Source organism: Prunus mume, linkage group LG2, assembly GCF_029339155.1.
Source record: "Prunus mume cultivar Tortuosa linkage group LG2, ASM2933915v1, whole genome shotgun sequence".
NCBI classification, from domain to species: domain Eukaryota; kingdom Viridiplantae; phylum Streptophyta; class Magnoliopsida; order Rosales; family Rosaceae; genus Prunus; species Prunus mume.
Genome location: NC_142699.1, coordinates 44,496,022 through 44,510,429, shown reverse-complemented (window position 1 = coordinate 44,510,429; position 14,408 = coordinate 44,496,022).

Sequence of the window (14,408 nt, the reverse complement as noted above, 5' to 3'; positions counted from 1 at the left end):
AAACAACGGTTTAACATAAAACCGTCGTTGTGTTTGAAAAGACGTGGGTTTTATAAAACCGCCGTGTAAAATTAACTTAAACATCTAAAAAATGGGGATTCCAATGGTTGTTTTTAAAAAATGACACACCTAATTTAAAAAGCGACGTCTTATTGAAAAAGGTTTTCCCCATAGTAAAATCTGAGCCCACAAACAACGGCAGAAGGTATGAATAAACCGACGTAGAAAGTAAAGATGATTGTTTAAAGAAACAGCCGCCGTTTTTACTCCGACGACCAAGTTTTTGTATCCCTCGTTGTATAATTTCAAAAGAATCCACGGCGGTAAATTACAAAATACTGCCGTCTTAAATAAATGTAAAACGACGGCAGAAATAAATTTATCAACTTATTTCTTGTACCATACTACGACAGTATCTTTAACTCTAACCACGTTGGTTTGTTCAATTAACGCCGTATAATAAAATTTACCACGTCGTGAAGTGAAAATTACGTCGTATTTATTTACTTTATACGTCTACCCTTATACCTAAATGGTCGTCTGAATTACATTATTTTTTACTAATTATTTCTTTGATTTTGGTATCCTACGACGGTAGACCAACATAATGACAAGAATTGAGAATAACCATGACGGTTTATATAGAAAACCGCCAACAGAATAGATTTTTCCGAGATCCAAGAGATACGTCATGAAGTTAAAATTACCGTCGTATTTATTCACTTTATACGTCCGACCTTATATCTAAACCGTCGTCTTAATAGTAATTTTTTTTTAAAGTTTTTTATTTCTTGGATTTTGTTATCCTCGTCTGTAGATCGACTTAATGACAAGAATTGAGAATAACCACGACGGTTTATATAGAAAACAGTCATCAAAATCAGATCTGAGATCCCAAGAGTTAAGAAATCTTACCATATGGAACTCTGTTCCTCATCATAATCGGACCAGAGAAAGACAATATTTTAGAGGTTGATGACATATACAAAGGCACATACACATCAACATCTAAAAATTTACCTCTAAAATTTGACGACGGCAACCACAAATTTACATTTAGAAAGGCAATTTTTTGGAAGTTGATGATGTGTGTGTGTTTGTGTCTTTCAGATACACAAACGCACACACACATCAACATCCAAGCAATTGCCTCTAAAATTTGACGATGGCAGCCACATATTTGCATTCAGAGAGACAATATTTTAGAGATTGATGATGTATGTGTATTTGTGTCTCAATTGAGACACAAATACACAGACATCAACATCCAAAAATTTCCCTCTAAAATTTGACGACAGCAGCTACATATTTGCATTCAGAGAGAATTTTTTTTGAACGTTGGTGATGTATGTATGTTTGTGAATCAGATACACACACAAACAACGTCGGTGCTTAACTAAAGGCAATGAGGTTTTAGAAAACCACGTCGGTTTCATATAAAAAAACGACGTGGGAACTTATAAAATCACTTATTCAAAAGTAAACTTTTGACGTGTAGAGCCCAACTAACCACGTCGTTTTCGGAATACATAAAGTCAAAGGGCTTTTTACTAACCATTTCGATTTATATTATTTTAATGTCGTGGTAACAACATACTAGGGCGGTTTTTATGACCACCGTCGTTGTATTTATCTTTGGGACACTATATAAACTTTTTGGTCACTTGACCTAAACTTTTACGTTCTCTCTAAAATTTTCAGTTTTCTTTCGTTTCCCTCTCATTTCTGAAAAGCTGCATTTCTGATTCTTAGTTTCCCTCTCAACTTCTACGTTCTTCCTTGTCTTCATCTCCAAAATTTGATTCCGAAGGAAACTTTCTTTGCAAGCCAAAGGTTTGAAAACTTTCTCACTCCGTTTTTTTCTTCATTTGAATTTTTTTATTTAAAGAACGAGTCTCACTGATGTTTGAAACAAGACTCAGGTTTGAAAATGCCAAATCTTTCAATGTTCACACTCACAGGTCATGTGAGGACGACGGGTTTTTCTCAAATTTGATGTTTTTGTTGACACACCACGACGGTAATTAAATTCGTGCTATTTCAATAGCACGGATGTTCATAATAACCGACGTGGTGTGTTAATAAATACGACGTTTGAAAGAAAAAACCTTTGTCTAACTTGAAACGAACTGGGAGAGAGAAACCTGGGCGGTATTTTTATGAATTTATAATACGACGACGGTTTTATTTAATTACCGTAATTTGAAGTTAATGACCACGTTGTATTAACACATCCACGTTTCTGTATATTAGCATGACGGTTCTATTTTTTTTTTCCGTCGTCTGAACTTTCATTTTACATCTATATTTTACCTAACCGTCGTTGTTTTTCTTGCAGTTTGTTTTTCTCTGTAAGCATGTTTTTCTTGCAGTTTATTATTATTCTTTATGTTTATCTTATATATAAGGAATCATAATGCTTGATTTTTTTGTGTGAATGTAGGGAACATATGATCCACATCAAGACTACTTATCCAAAATTTAGAAAGAGAACAAAGTGGCTGCAAGATAAGCACAATAGCACTTTCATTCAATGGCTCCACTTTAAGGTATATGTATGTTATTGAATGACATGCATATTCAACTTTTAATTTTCTTCCATTATATATGTTAGATTGAATTAAGGTATATATGATTAATTTGTAGGTTCAAAGCGAACTTAATGGGGAAGAGCATAATGGCGTATCAGAAAATTTAAGGTGGCTAGCAGCTGGTCCAAGCATGGTAGTGCCATTATATAGGAGCGATCTTATTAATGGTGTTAAATTTAACACCAAGGCACAAGATGATGTGCGAACTGTCCAAAATAGTGGAGTTTATTTACTTGCACATACTATGCAAGTTGCTAGTGCCAAGGATAAAAACCCTATTGTCTCCAATATGGGTTTTTATGGTGTTATTCAAGAAATTTGGGACTTTGACTACCAAAAGTTTAGAATCCCAGTCTTAAGGTGTGATTGGAGAGATAACACTTTGGGTCTTGTAATCGACAAACTTGGATTTACCCTTGTAGATCTGAGTAAAATTGGACATAGGAATGACCAATTTGTTATGGCTTCTCAAGTCAAACAAGTATTTTATGTTGACGACCCAATGCATCGTGGTTGGTTAGTAGTGTTATTAATGCCTAATAGAGAATATAATGATGTTATTAGTGATGATGTGCTAGGTGATACTAGAATTGAGTGTGAGCCATTTACAAGAGGGATACCAAATGTTGCCACATTTGATGACCTAGTGGGTGAGTTTGGGAATGAAAATATTAGAGATGGATGTGAAGATATATGGATTGATTGATTGTTGTAATGTATGACCTTAGTTATTCAGTTAATTGTATGACATTAATTAATAATTATGTACAATATTTTAATTCTTATCACATTTTCATTATGCAGGCTTTAGGCATGACAAATCAAAAATTAAAAAAGCTGGGTTAAAGTTGTAAAGTACGACGGTCAGGGAAAAAATTGGAAACACAGACGTCTAAGATAAAAACAACATTGGGTTTCAAAAAGGCAACAAACCGTAAAACAAAAAACAGACATCTGAAAAAGAAATCAAGACGGTTTGCTTAAAATACACCGTCGTCTAAAGCTCAAAATAAAGGCCGTTTAGTTCCATTAACTGTCGTGACAGATGTTCTGCACGTTGGCTAGTCTAAAACAACTGACGTCTCCCCGCATACATATGTCACGGCAGGTCAAACAAGCGACTTTTAAAAGGGCAACCATGTCATTATGTAATAAAAACCGACATGGTAAGTAATTACAACGTCAAGCAAGTGGATCTCTAGACGTAGTGAAGTAATTAACCACGTCCTTTATTTTAAAGAAACGGACGTTGAATCTATAATCCACGTCGGTTATGTTCCTATCCACGCCTTCAATAGTATTTATAACCTCAGCCTTTGACATAAACCGACGTGGGAGTGAATTTTGTACGTTGATATTGAGTGATATTCTGTCATTTTAAATATTTTAGACGTCGGTTATTGAGAACAAGTGACGTCTAACTCTGTCAAAAGGCCTTCTTTATACGATTTAAACGACGAGTCTCGCAAAACACAAACATGGAAACTAGTTAACACAACAATTTGTATTATAGTTCGCGACCTGGATAAATACATAAGCACTGGTGATGCCTAGTGCAAGACGTGGTTATGTTATTTTACGGCGGTTAATAAAAGACAAATGACATGTAATACTTTTTAAACGTCATTTGGTTTGTGTGTACGTCGTCGTTTATGGTTCACACGTTGGTTTTTTTTTTTTTAACGTAGTAAAAATTAACCATGACGGTTTCTAGCTTATCCAAGTCTTTTTTCCTTCATTTAGAGACATGAATAATTATTTGTATGTCGGTTCTTCTTTTGATCTTGACATATAACAGCCTTTAGACCTCACAGTTTTCATAAAACTGTCGTCTAATGTTGTCAAAGATTTCATTTTAGGCTAATTATATAGTAATTACACGTCGGTTAGTAATAAATATGGACGTTGAATTCCTTAACAATGTCGGTTATTAACCGTCGTTGTTGTTAGTACAAAAGATGGCGGTCGATTTCACGATGGTTGGAAAACCTTCTACCCGACGGTGGTTTCCCGTCGTCTATTTCGATTTTTGTAGTAGTGTTAGTTGTTAATAATCCCTACGTGTTAGGGACGTGAGGAAGCGTTTGTTTATTTGTTATCCTAGTTTCTAGGGGAATCCCATCAGTCTAGATATTAGACGTGGGTTTGGTTTGCTGCTTAAGTTTCTTTGTAAGGCTATATAAGCCTAGCTTTAGAGCTTTGATAAGTAAGACGCACTTTTCCAATTATTGTTTCAATTACTCAAGCTTTAGTTTTCAACAATTGGTATTAGAGCCCCCATTGGTGCCTGAGTAAAAAAGAAGCAGTAGCTTGCATCTTGCAGCAGTAAGATCACCATGGCGAGTGACAACACTGGTTTTGTACAACCAGCAATCCTAAGGTTAGATGGACACTATGATCACTGGGGTTTGCTTATGGAAAATTTCTTGCAGTCCAGAGAGTACTGGACTTTGGGGGAGAATGGCATCACCAAACCTGCTGCAGAAACTATTCTCACTGAGGCACAAAGGAAGGCATTGGCAGATCAGAAGGTCAAAGACTTGAAAGCCAAAAATTTCTAGTTTCAAGCCATTGATCATGTCACTCTAGAGACCATCCTCAAGAAGGATACAACAAAGGATATTTGGGATTCTCTGAACCAAAAGTATCAAGGGACAACTCGTGTGAAACGAGCCTAGCTACAAGCTCTCCACAGAGAGTTTGAGATTCTTACCATGAAGGAAGGCGAGTTTGTTACAGACTATTTTGAATGAATGCTGACAATTGCAAACAAGATGCGTATCAATGGAGAACAAATGGAAGATGTAATCATTGTCGAGAAAATCCTCAGTTCAATGATCTCCAAGTTTGCTTATGTTGTATGTTCAATTGAAGAATCCAAAGATGTTATTGAACTTTCCATTGATGAACTACAGAGCTTTCTACTCGTTCATGAACAACGAATGATTAGTCAGGTTGTTTAAGAGAAATTATTGAAGGTCTCACTAGGTGATGACAATAGTCATGGAAATTCATCCACATGGAACAGCCGCGGAAGAGGCTGAGGTCATGGAAGAGGTTGCAGACATGGGAGAGGACGCTGGCATGAAAACCAGACAATTGAACATGAAGGAACGTGGGACAAGTCAAATGTTGAATGCTACCGTTGCCATAGATATGGTCATTATTAGTATGAATGCCCATAATCTGCCCGAAAGGAAGAACAATCAAATTAGCCGAATCAGAAGAAGTACTGATGGCTTACATTGAGGAGAAGAACCCAAAACCCGATATTTGGTACCTGGATTCTGGATGTAGCAATCATATAAGTGGTAACAAATCTCTATTCTCTAATTTAAATGAAGATTTTAGAGAGCATGTGAAGCTAGGTGATAATTCAAGCATATCTGTGATGGGCAAAGGAAATATTCAAGTACATATTGATGAGAATACTGTGTATAAGATTGTTAATGTCTTCTATGTTCCAACTCTGAAGAACAATCTTATTAGCATGGGAGAAATGCAAGAAAATGGGCACACAATCATTATTCAAGCAGGCTACTATCAGGTTCAACACCCAGCAAGAGGCTTAGTTACTGAAGTCAAAATGACACAAAATCGTATGTTTCCATTGTATACACACAAGAGCATTGCAAGCTATTTCTCAACAAGAGTGCAAGACACTACTTGGTTGTGGCATTTTCGCTATGGGCATTTCAATGTCAACGGTCTAAAGACCCTTCAACAGAAGAATATGGTAAAAGGCCTTCCTCAAATTCATTGTCCATCTCAAATATGTTAAGAGTGCACAGTGGGTAAACAACATCGTGATTCTTTCCCAAACACGCAAGCATGGAGAGCAGAACAAGTCCTGTAACTAATTCACTCATATTTGTGAAGACCTATCAATCCAGCTTCAAACAGTGGCAAGAGATTTAAGGCCAGAGTAGAGAAGATGATAGGATACTTTATCAAAAGTCTTCGTACATACCATGGTGGAGAATTCAATTCTAATGACTTTGTAAAGTTTTGTGAGGAAAATGGAATTCAGAGACAACTTACTACATCATACACGCCACAGCAAAATGGCGTATCAGAGAGGAAGAATCGCACTATCCTAAATATGGTGCGAAGTATGATGGCAAGGATAGGTCTCCCAAAGAATTTTTGGCCTGAAGCTACAAATTGGAGTGTACATTTATTAAATCGAAGTCCCACATTTGCGGTCAAGGATATGACTCCAGAAGAAGCATGGTCTACTCATAAAACATCAGTTGGTTATTTTAAAGTTTTTCGGTGCATAGGTTATGCACATATACCAAATGAAACAAGAACAAAGCTAGATGACAAAAGCGTGAAGTGAATTTTTCTTGGAGTCAGTGAGGAGTCCAAAGCTTTCAGGCTTTACAATCCTGTGACTAAGAAGATAATTATTAGTCGCGATGTGCAGTTTGATGAGAGCAAGATGTGGGATTGGAGTAGTACCAATCAGCCAGAATCTTTGACTGATTTTGAAGAAGACACAGAAGCGAGTGAGCAGCCCAGGGATGTTCATCTCACTGAAGAACAAACTCCTTGTCCATTTCAAGCACAACAACCCAGTCCCTTTGCAGCCCAGCCACCAAGTTCACTGCCAATCAGTTCAACCGCAACACAACCACTAAGTTCAGCATCTCAACACACTGATGCTCAGCCATCTCAACGCCCCAAAAGACCAACAAGGAAGCCAACAAGATTAATGGATTATGTCAGTGGTGATGAACTATCAGATGATGAAGCCCTTGCACACCTTGCCTTTTTTGCAGATAATGATCCCATTTCCTTCTATGATGCTTTCAAAACAGGCATATGGAGAAAGGCTATGGATGTTGAGATCAAATCCATTGAGAAGAATGGGACATGGGAATTAATAGACTTGCCTAAGGGTGAGAAACAGTTGGGGTCAAGTGGATATACAAAACAAAGTTAAATGAAAAAGGTGAAGTTGACAAATACAAGGCGTGTTTGGTGGCTAAGGGATATACACAAGAATATGGAATTGATTATGCTGAGACTTTTGCACCAGTTACAAGACTAGATACCATTCTCTTGGTGGTGTCATTGGCTGCTCAGAATTCTTGGAAAATATTTCAGTTAGAAGTGAAATTTGCCTTTTTGCATGGTGAGTTGAATGAATAAGTTTTTATTGATCAACCTCCAAGTTATATACAGAAGGGGAATGAACAGAAAGTATACAGATTGAAGAAAGCTCTATATGGACTGAAACAAGCACCACAAGCTTGGTACAGTCGTATAGAATCCTATTTCTCCAAGGCTGGTTTTCAAAAGTGTCCTTATGAACAGACTTTGTTCATCAAAATCGAGAAGGGAGGTAAAATTCTGGTGGTTTTTTTATATGTGGATGATTTGATTTTCACTGGAAATAACGATGATATGTTTCTTGAGTTCAAAAAATCCATGATGAATGAATTTGATATGAGTGATTTGGGAAGAATGTGTTACTTTCTTGGTATTGAGGTCAAACAAACGTCTAATGGAGTCTTCATTGGACAAAAGAAATATGCACAAGAGATCCTTGAAAGGATTCAAATGCTTGATTGCAATCCTGTTCATAATCCAATTGTCCCAGGCTTCAAACTCACAAAAGATTTTGCAGGAGAAAGAATTGACAGCACATACTACAAGCAGATTGTAGGTAGTCTGATGTACTTATCAGCTACTAGGCCTGATATGATGTATGTTATTAGTCTCCTTAGTCGATTCATGGAAGCTCCAACTATACTTCACTTCCAAGATGCTCGTTATTTGAAGGGAACTGCAGATTTTGGTGTTCTTTATAAAAGAGGTAAAAGCAGGGGGCTAGTTGGCTACAATGTCAGTGATTTTGTTGGGGACTTCGATGACAGAAAAAGCACTTCAGGTCAAGTTTTCGTGCTTAGTTCTGGGGCAATTTCTTGGTCTTCAAAGAAGCAGCAGGTGGTCACGTTGTCCACAACTGAAGCTGAGTTTATTGCAGTTGCTTCCTGTGCATGTCAAGCTGTGTGGTTAAGAAGATTACTTGAAGAATTGGGGTATGTTCAACAAAGTCCTACTTTGATTCATTGCGACAACATCTCTACTATCAAACTCTCAAGAAATCCAATATTACATGGAAGAAGTAAGCATATCGATATCAGGTTTGATTTTCTTCGTGATCTCACAAAAGGTGTTGTTGAATTCATTCATTGCCAAAGTCAGAATCAAATTGCAGATATACTAACAAAGCCCTTGAAGCTTAAGACATTTGAGAAGCTGCGTGGTCTCCTTGGGGTTTGTTCAAGTTATGATGTAAACTGAATGTTTGTATGATATTCAGTTTAAGGGAAAGTGTTAGGATTTTTCAAGTATTTATGTTTTAGTTGAATTAGTCAAGTTAGTTGTTAATAATCCCTAGGTGTTAGGGACGTGAGGTAGTGTTTGTTTATTTGTTATCCTAGTTTCTAGGGGAATTCCATCAGTCTAGATATTAGACATGGGCTTGGTTTGCTGCTTAAGTTCCTGCTTTCAGTTTCTTTGTAAGGCTATATAAGCCCAGCTTTAGAGCTTTGATAAGTAAGACGCACTTTTCCAATTATTGTTTCAATTACTCAAGCTTTAGTTTTCAACATAATTGACTCAATCTTTACATTTTGGGGAAAGAATATATTTCTTCCAAATAAGTCGATATTCTTTGAAAAACCTTAGATGGATAGAGACCTAGAAATACATGGCTACATACAACACACAAGGTAATCTGAAATTCAATCCCGAAACCCTACCAAAAAAAACCAAAAAACTCTCTCCTTCTCCTAGCCGACGACATCCCTAGTCGCCGGCCTCACCACTCTCATCTCTCCCACATGGCAAAGTGCCACCACAAACGGCTCCGACCACCCGGTTCTCCCCATAGAGAAAACTCTGTAGCCTTTTTTAGCTATTGTTCCTCTAGGATTCAATCGAACTAACTTAGGCATCGAAGGGCTTTTGGCCAACACCTCCTGGGTGTGGTCTTTTAATCCAGTTTGATTTTACAGGAATCAAGGAAGATAGAGAAGGAAGCTCAAAGGGTGAAGGATGTACAAGAGAATATTCTCCCATAAGAAATTCGCACAAACATTTGGTGCTTTCATTGAGAGCACGAGTTATTGTCAACGCTTACCCTTACTTCTATTCATGACTTAACCGAAGGCTTCCAAATAACCATGGTTGGAAGCAAGCGTACGAGAAGCAAGATCGCCATGACGACGTAATCCGCGATGGATCCAAGTCTCCACGACACCACGGCAGCTGCCGCTCTCCGCCTTTGACACCGTGACCCATAACCTTAGCAGCATCATGGCTTCTACCACAGTTGCAGTCGTCATTTTGTTGGAGAATCTTGGTTGTGGATGCTCTCCTTTGATCACGAACAGTAGGTTGAGGAGTGTAAGTCACTGTCCTTAAGAGTAGATCTGCCCCTCTGAGATAATATCTCGGTGTAGTAGGGTATGACGTCCTACCCTCTAGGATACAACAACCTTTGATCCTTGTAAACGTACACTCGCAATACTTGGATCAGATGAACACTTGAATGTTTCCCTTGGACGTAAAATAAAATTAACACAATAAAATTGTATGAAAATTGTGAGGAATGGAAATAATGTGGGAGGACATAAATTGAGAGAAAAATGCTCGAATTGAGATAACTGTTAAGCCAAAATAGCCAAGGCTATATATATAGAAATTGCTGACCCCAAAGAGATGTTGGCCATTAAAGACAAAATTTTGCCGTTTGATAAATAATGGTGGCAGAGTTTAGAAATTGAATACTGATACCAATAGACCAATTAAATATATATAAACACAAGCGGTTATGTAATCAATACCTTCAGCAAATCGAAGTGATTATATAAGCAAAAGCTTTCCCTGCAGGAATCAAATAAATTGAAGGCAAAGTCTACGTTAAAAACAAAGATAGCCAACATAATTTAATGCCTAGAACAAACAAACAAGTAAATGATATTTGAGTGGGTCTACAGGATTTTCCACAATTAAACCAATTAAACGTTATATATCAAGCAATCAGAATAAAGATTCAAATTGAAGAAAGCAATTAAATCAAATTAGCTAACGTGCAAACATTAAAGTTGATTTTGAATTTTAAAATATTTGGTATTAAAACATATTTTGAAATACTCATTAAGATAAATAAATAAAAACTAACAATCCCCCACATATTTCAAAATATGGAGAGTCCCAAGGAAAAGTGAAATTCAATGCATTAGGACTGGTGTCTTTTGGACTATAAACCAGCCTTAGGAAAGATAGTCATGATCCACAGAAATTTGGTGAAAATAAATTTTCTATGAACCAAGATTTATGTATGTGAATCAGAGGACTAAGTCCCCACATTAAATTTCTGATTCAAGTTTGTTCGAGTAGGTTGGTGTGAATAGGCCATGCGCCCTACCTGGATATTCATGAGTGCTCTAGAGAGCATGTCTAAACTCTCATAGGAAGCGGCCCCACTTCCACACTCATATAGGTGAATCCATCAAGAGTGCACTACAATCAAGCACCCCACCCATAAGGGCTATGGTATTCATTAAGATCATAAGTTCAACCTTAAGCGTTGCAGTATTGCATTATCTACACCATAGGGAGGGACTCTCAAGAATATATATTGATAGTGCACACCCAATCACCCAGTAACTTGTTGGGATCTCCCTTCACATAGGTTGGGTTACCATCACTGTTGACTGTTCATATAGACATAAGTCCCATCCCCCTCGATGTATTACTCACTAGATTTTGACATAGTGGTTTTGTTAGAGAATCAGCCAAGTTCATCTCTGACCAAACAAATTCTAGGGATATCACCCCTGTCTCAAGCAGCTGCCTCACAATGTTATGTTTTAGGTGTATATGCCTGTTTTTCCCATTATAAGTTTTGTTCTGAGCTCGGGCTATTGCAGCCTAGCTATCACAATGCATAGACACAAAATGGAGCTGGTCTCTTCCATAAAGGGATATCTACTAAGAGGTTTCTAAGCCACTCAGCCTCTGTACCTGCTTTTTCTAAGGCGATGAACTCTGATTCCATAGTAGATTGAGCTATGCACGTTTGTTTAGAAGATTTACAAGACACTACACCTCCACCAATTGTAAACACATACCCACTTGTGGATTTCATCTCATCCGAATCAGATATCCAATTAGCATCACTATATCCTTCAAGTATGGCGAGAAATCCACTATATTTCAATCCAAAGTTCATTGTGCCTCTCAAATATTTCAATACTCTTGATATGGCAGTCCAATGTTCCTTATTTGGACTTTGAGTGTATCGGCTCAACCTCCCAACTACATAAGCAATATCAGGTCGGGTGCAGTTCATCAAGCACATCAAACTACCAATGATTTGAGCATATTCATACTGCGATACACTTTCACCTTTGTTTTTCTTCAATTGGGTATTTGCATCATAAGGTGTAGAAAGAGGCTTACAATCATAGTATCCAAATTTCCTCAAAATCTTCTCAATGTAATGTTCTTAAGATAGACAAATGCCATCAGAATATCTTGTAATTTTGATCCCAAGAATCACATCAGCTATACCCATGTCCTTCATATCAAAATTTGATGCTAAAAAAGATTTGGTCTCTGTAACAATCTCAAGATTAGTTCCCATAATGAGCATATCGTCAACATATAAGTAGATAATTACACAAGAGTTACCAGTAGATTTACAATATAAACACTTATCTGCATCATCGATCAGAAACCCATTAGAAAGTAGCACTTTGTCAAACTTTCCATGCCACTGCTTGGGAGCCTGTTTCAGACCATACAATGATTTTACAAGTTTGCATACCTTGCACTCCTTACCTCCAACAACATGGCCTTCCGGTTGATCCATAAAGATCTCTTCTTCCAATTCACCATTTAAGAAAGCACTTTTTACATCCATTTGATGAATAACAAGATTGTAGATGGACGCTAAAGCAATCAAGACTCTAATTGAGGCAATCCTTGTTACCGGAGCAAAGGTATCAAAATAATCTATGTCCTTTTGTTGCTTGTAACTTTTTCCCTCTTTTCGGCCGGGTAGGCTGATTGAAGGAATTTTTGGTCCTTCTTCTTTTAGAATGCGTAGGCGTGCCACCACCAAGCCACTAACTGGCTTGAATGGAAAAGGTTGGACTGTTGTGTTCGCGCTTCTGACTTCTAACTAGCCGATTGATCGGCCAAGCAAGGAACCTCCTCTTGGCCTAGGTTCTTTCACTTCCTCAGAGTCGAGGATGGTTAGGTTTCGTATAGGTATTTTAATATTTTTGAGATTTTTAATGATAGTGATGCAAATTAAATTAAAATATGCTATTAAACTTAAGAACAAGAATTGAAGTGCGATAAAGTAAATCAAAGCAATAGATAAACTTAAATTAAACGAAGAACGAAATAAGAACAATATAAATGATAAAGGCAATAAAATAAAGCAATTTGAAATTAAATTAAGCTTAAAGAAAATTCGGTAACAATTAAAAATAAAGCGATAAAATTGAGTCTTAAGACAACGTAATGGAAAATACAAGAAATTAAACTTACACTAACGAAAGTGAAGAACTGATCTAGTCTACTTACTTGGAAAATGAAAACCTGGTCTAGGGATAGAAAATTGAAAGACAAAAAGTAGGTTTTTGTGTATGATGTTGGGGTCCTTTGCTCTTTGTCTGATGTAGTTTATATAGGGCCATTCGCCAGCCCATGGGCTGGCCATTAAATGGCCAAAGGTCAACTTCATTCAAAATCTTTCCTTGTGTAGCTTCCTAAATTCGTGGAATTGATTCGAACGAGATCATCGGATTGCAAATCTGATCAATTGATTCTCTCCTCCTTAGGGACGTTCCAGATTGACATCACTCTCTTTGATTGCTTTCCTTTGATGGATCTCGCCACATGTACCAAAACATCCGGAGGTTTTGGGCCTACTTCCGTGGGTCGGGCTTGGACCTCCAAGGTCTTGGACTTAACATCTGGTGAGACGTTGTGGGTTCTGGGGTCTCTAATTTTGATTGAACATAATCCACCGATGTTGGGTGACTTGGAATTCCAATGAGTCCATCCAAGAAACTTGGCTAAGGTCTACATGACTTCTTAGTTTTCAGTATTAATATATATGTATATATATATAAATAATTATATGTTAAGATGCCAATATTGTCATATATAAATATATTTAGATAGAGAAAGGGAGTTCGTAGGCCACTTAGTTGGCCTTCTATTTTTATCCCCAACCTCCCAAGCCATAGGCCTTTAATTTACTATATTATCACATACATATACAAAGTATAATATGCAACATGTACATTGCTCACAGCCTTTTAATACCTATGCCAATTTGAACCAAGTTTGAGAATACCAAGGTAAACCCACATGGGTTCTCTCATGTCCAAACCATCTGTTCAGCCAAGACTTCCATATTCTCCAGCCAACTCAATGACTTGGGAAGCCAAGATCTTGACTTGGTTTCAGCCACCTATTTGGCCATCCTTACAACTACCTTTTTAAAAGCCATCCTCCCAGCCAAGTCAAAAACGTCAATTGGTCTATCATATATAGATATGATATCATATATATACAGCCAACTTTTTATGGGAATTGGTTTATAATATATATATATATATATATATATAATTATATATATAACCAATTGTTTCAAAATGTCATTGAAACTTGCAATCTGATCAGCAACAGGTTGGCTATTTGACTAGCTAACTTTTCAACTCACAAAACAAATATTAACGTGGGGCCAACTTTTCAACTCAAAAACAAATCTCAACG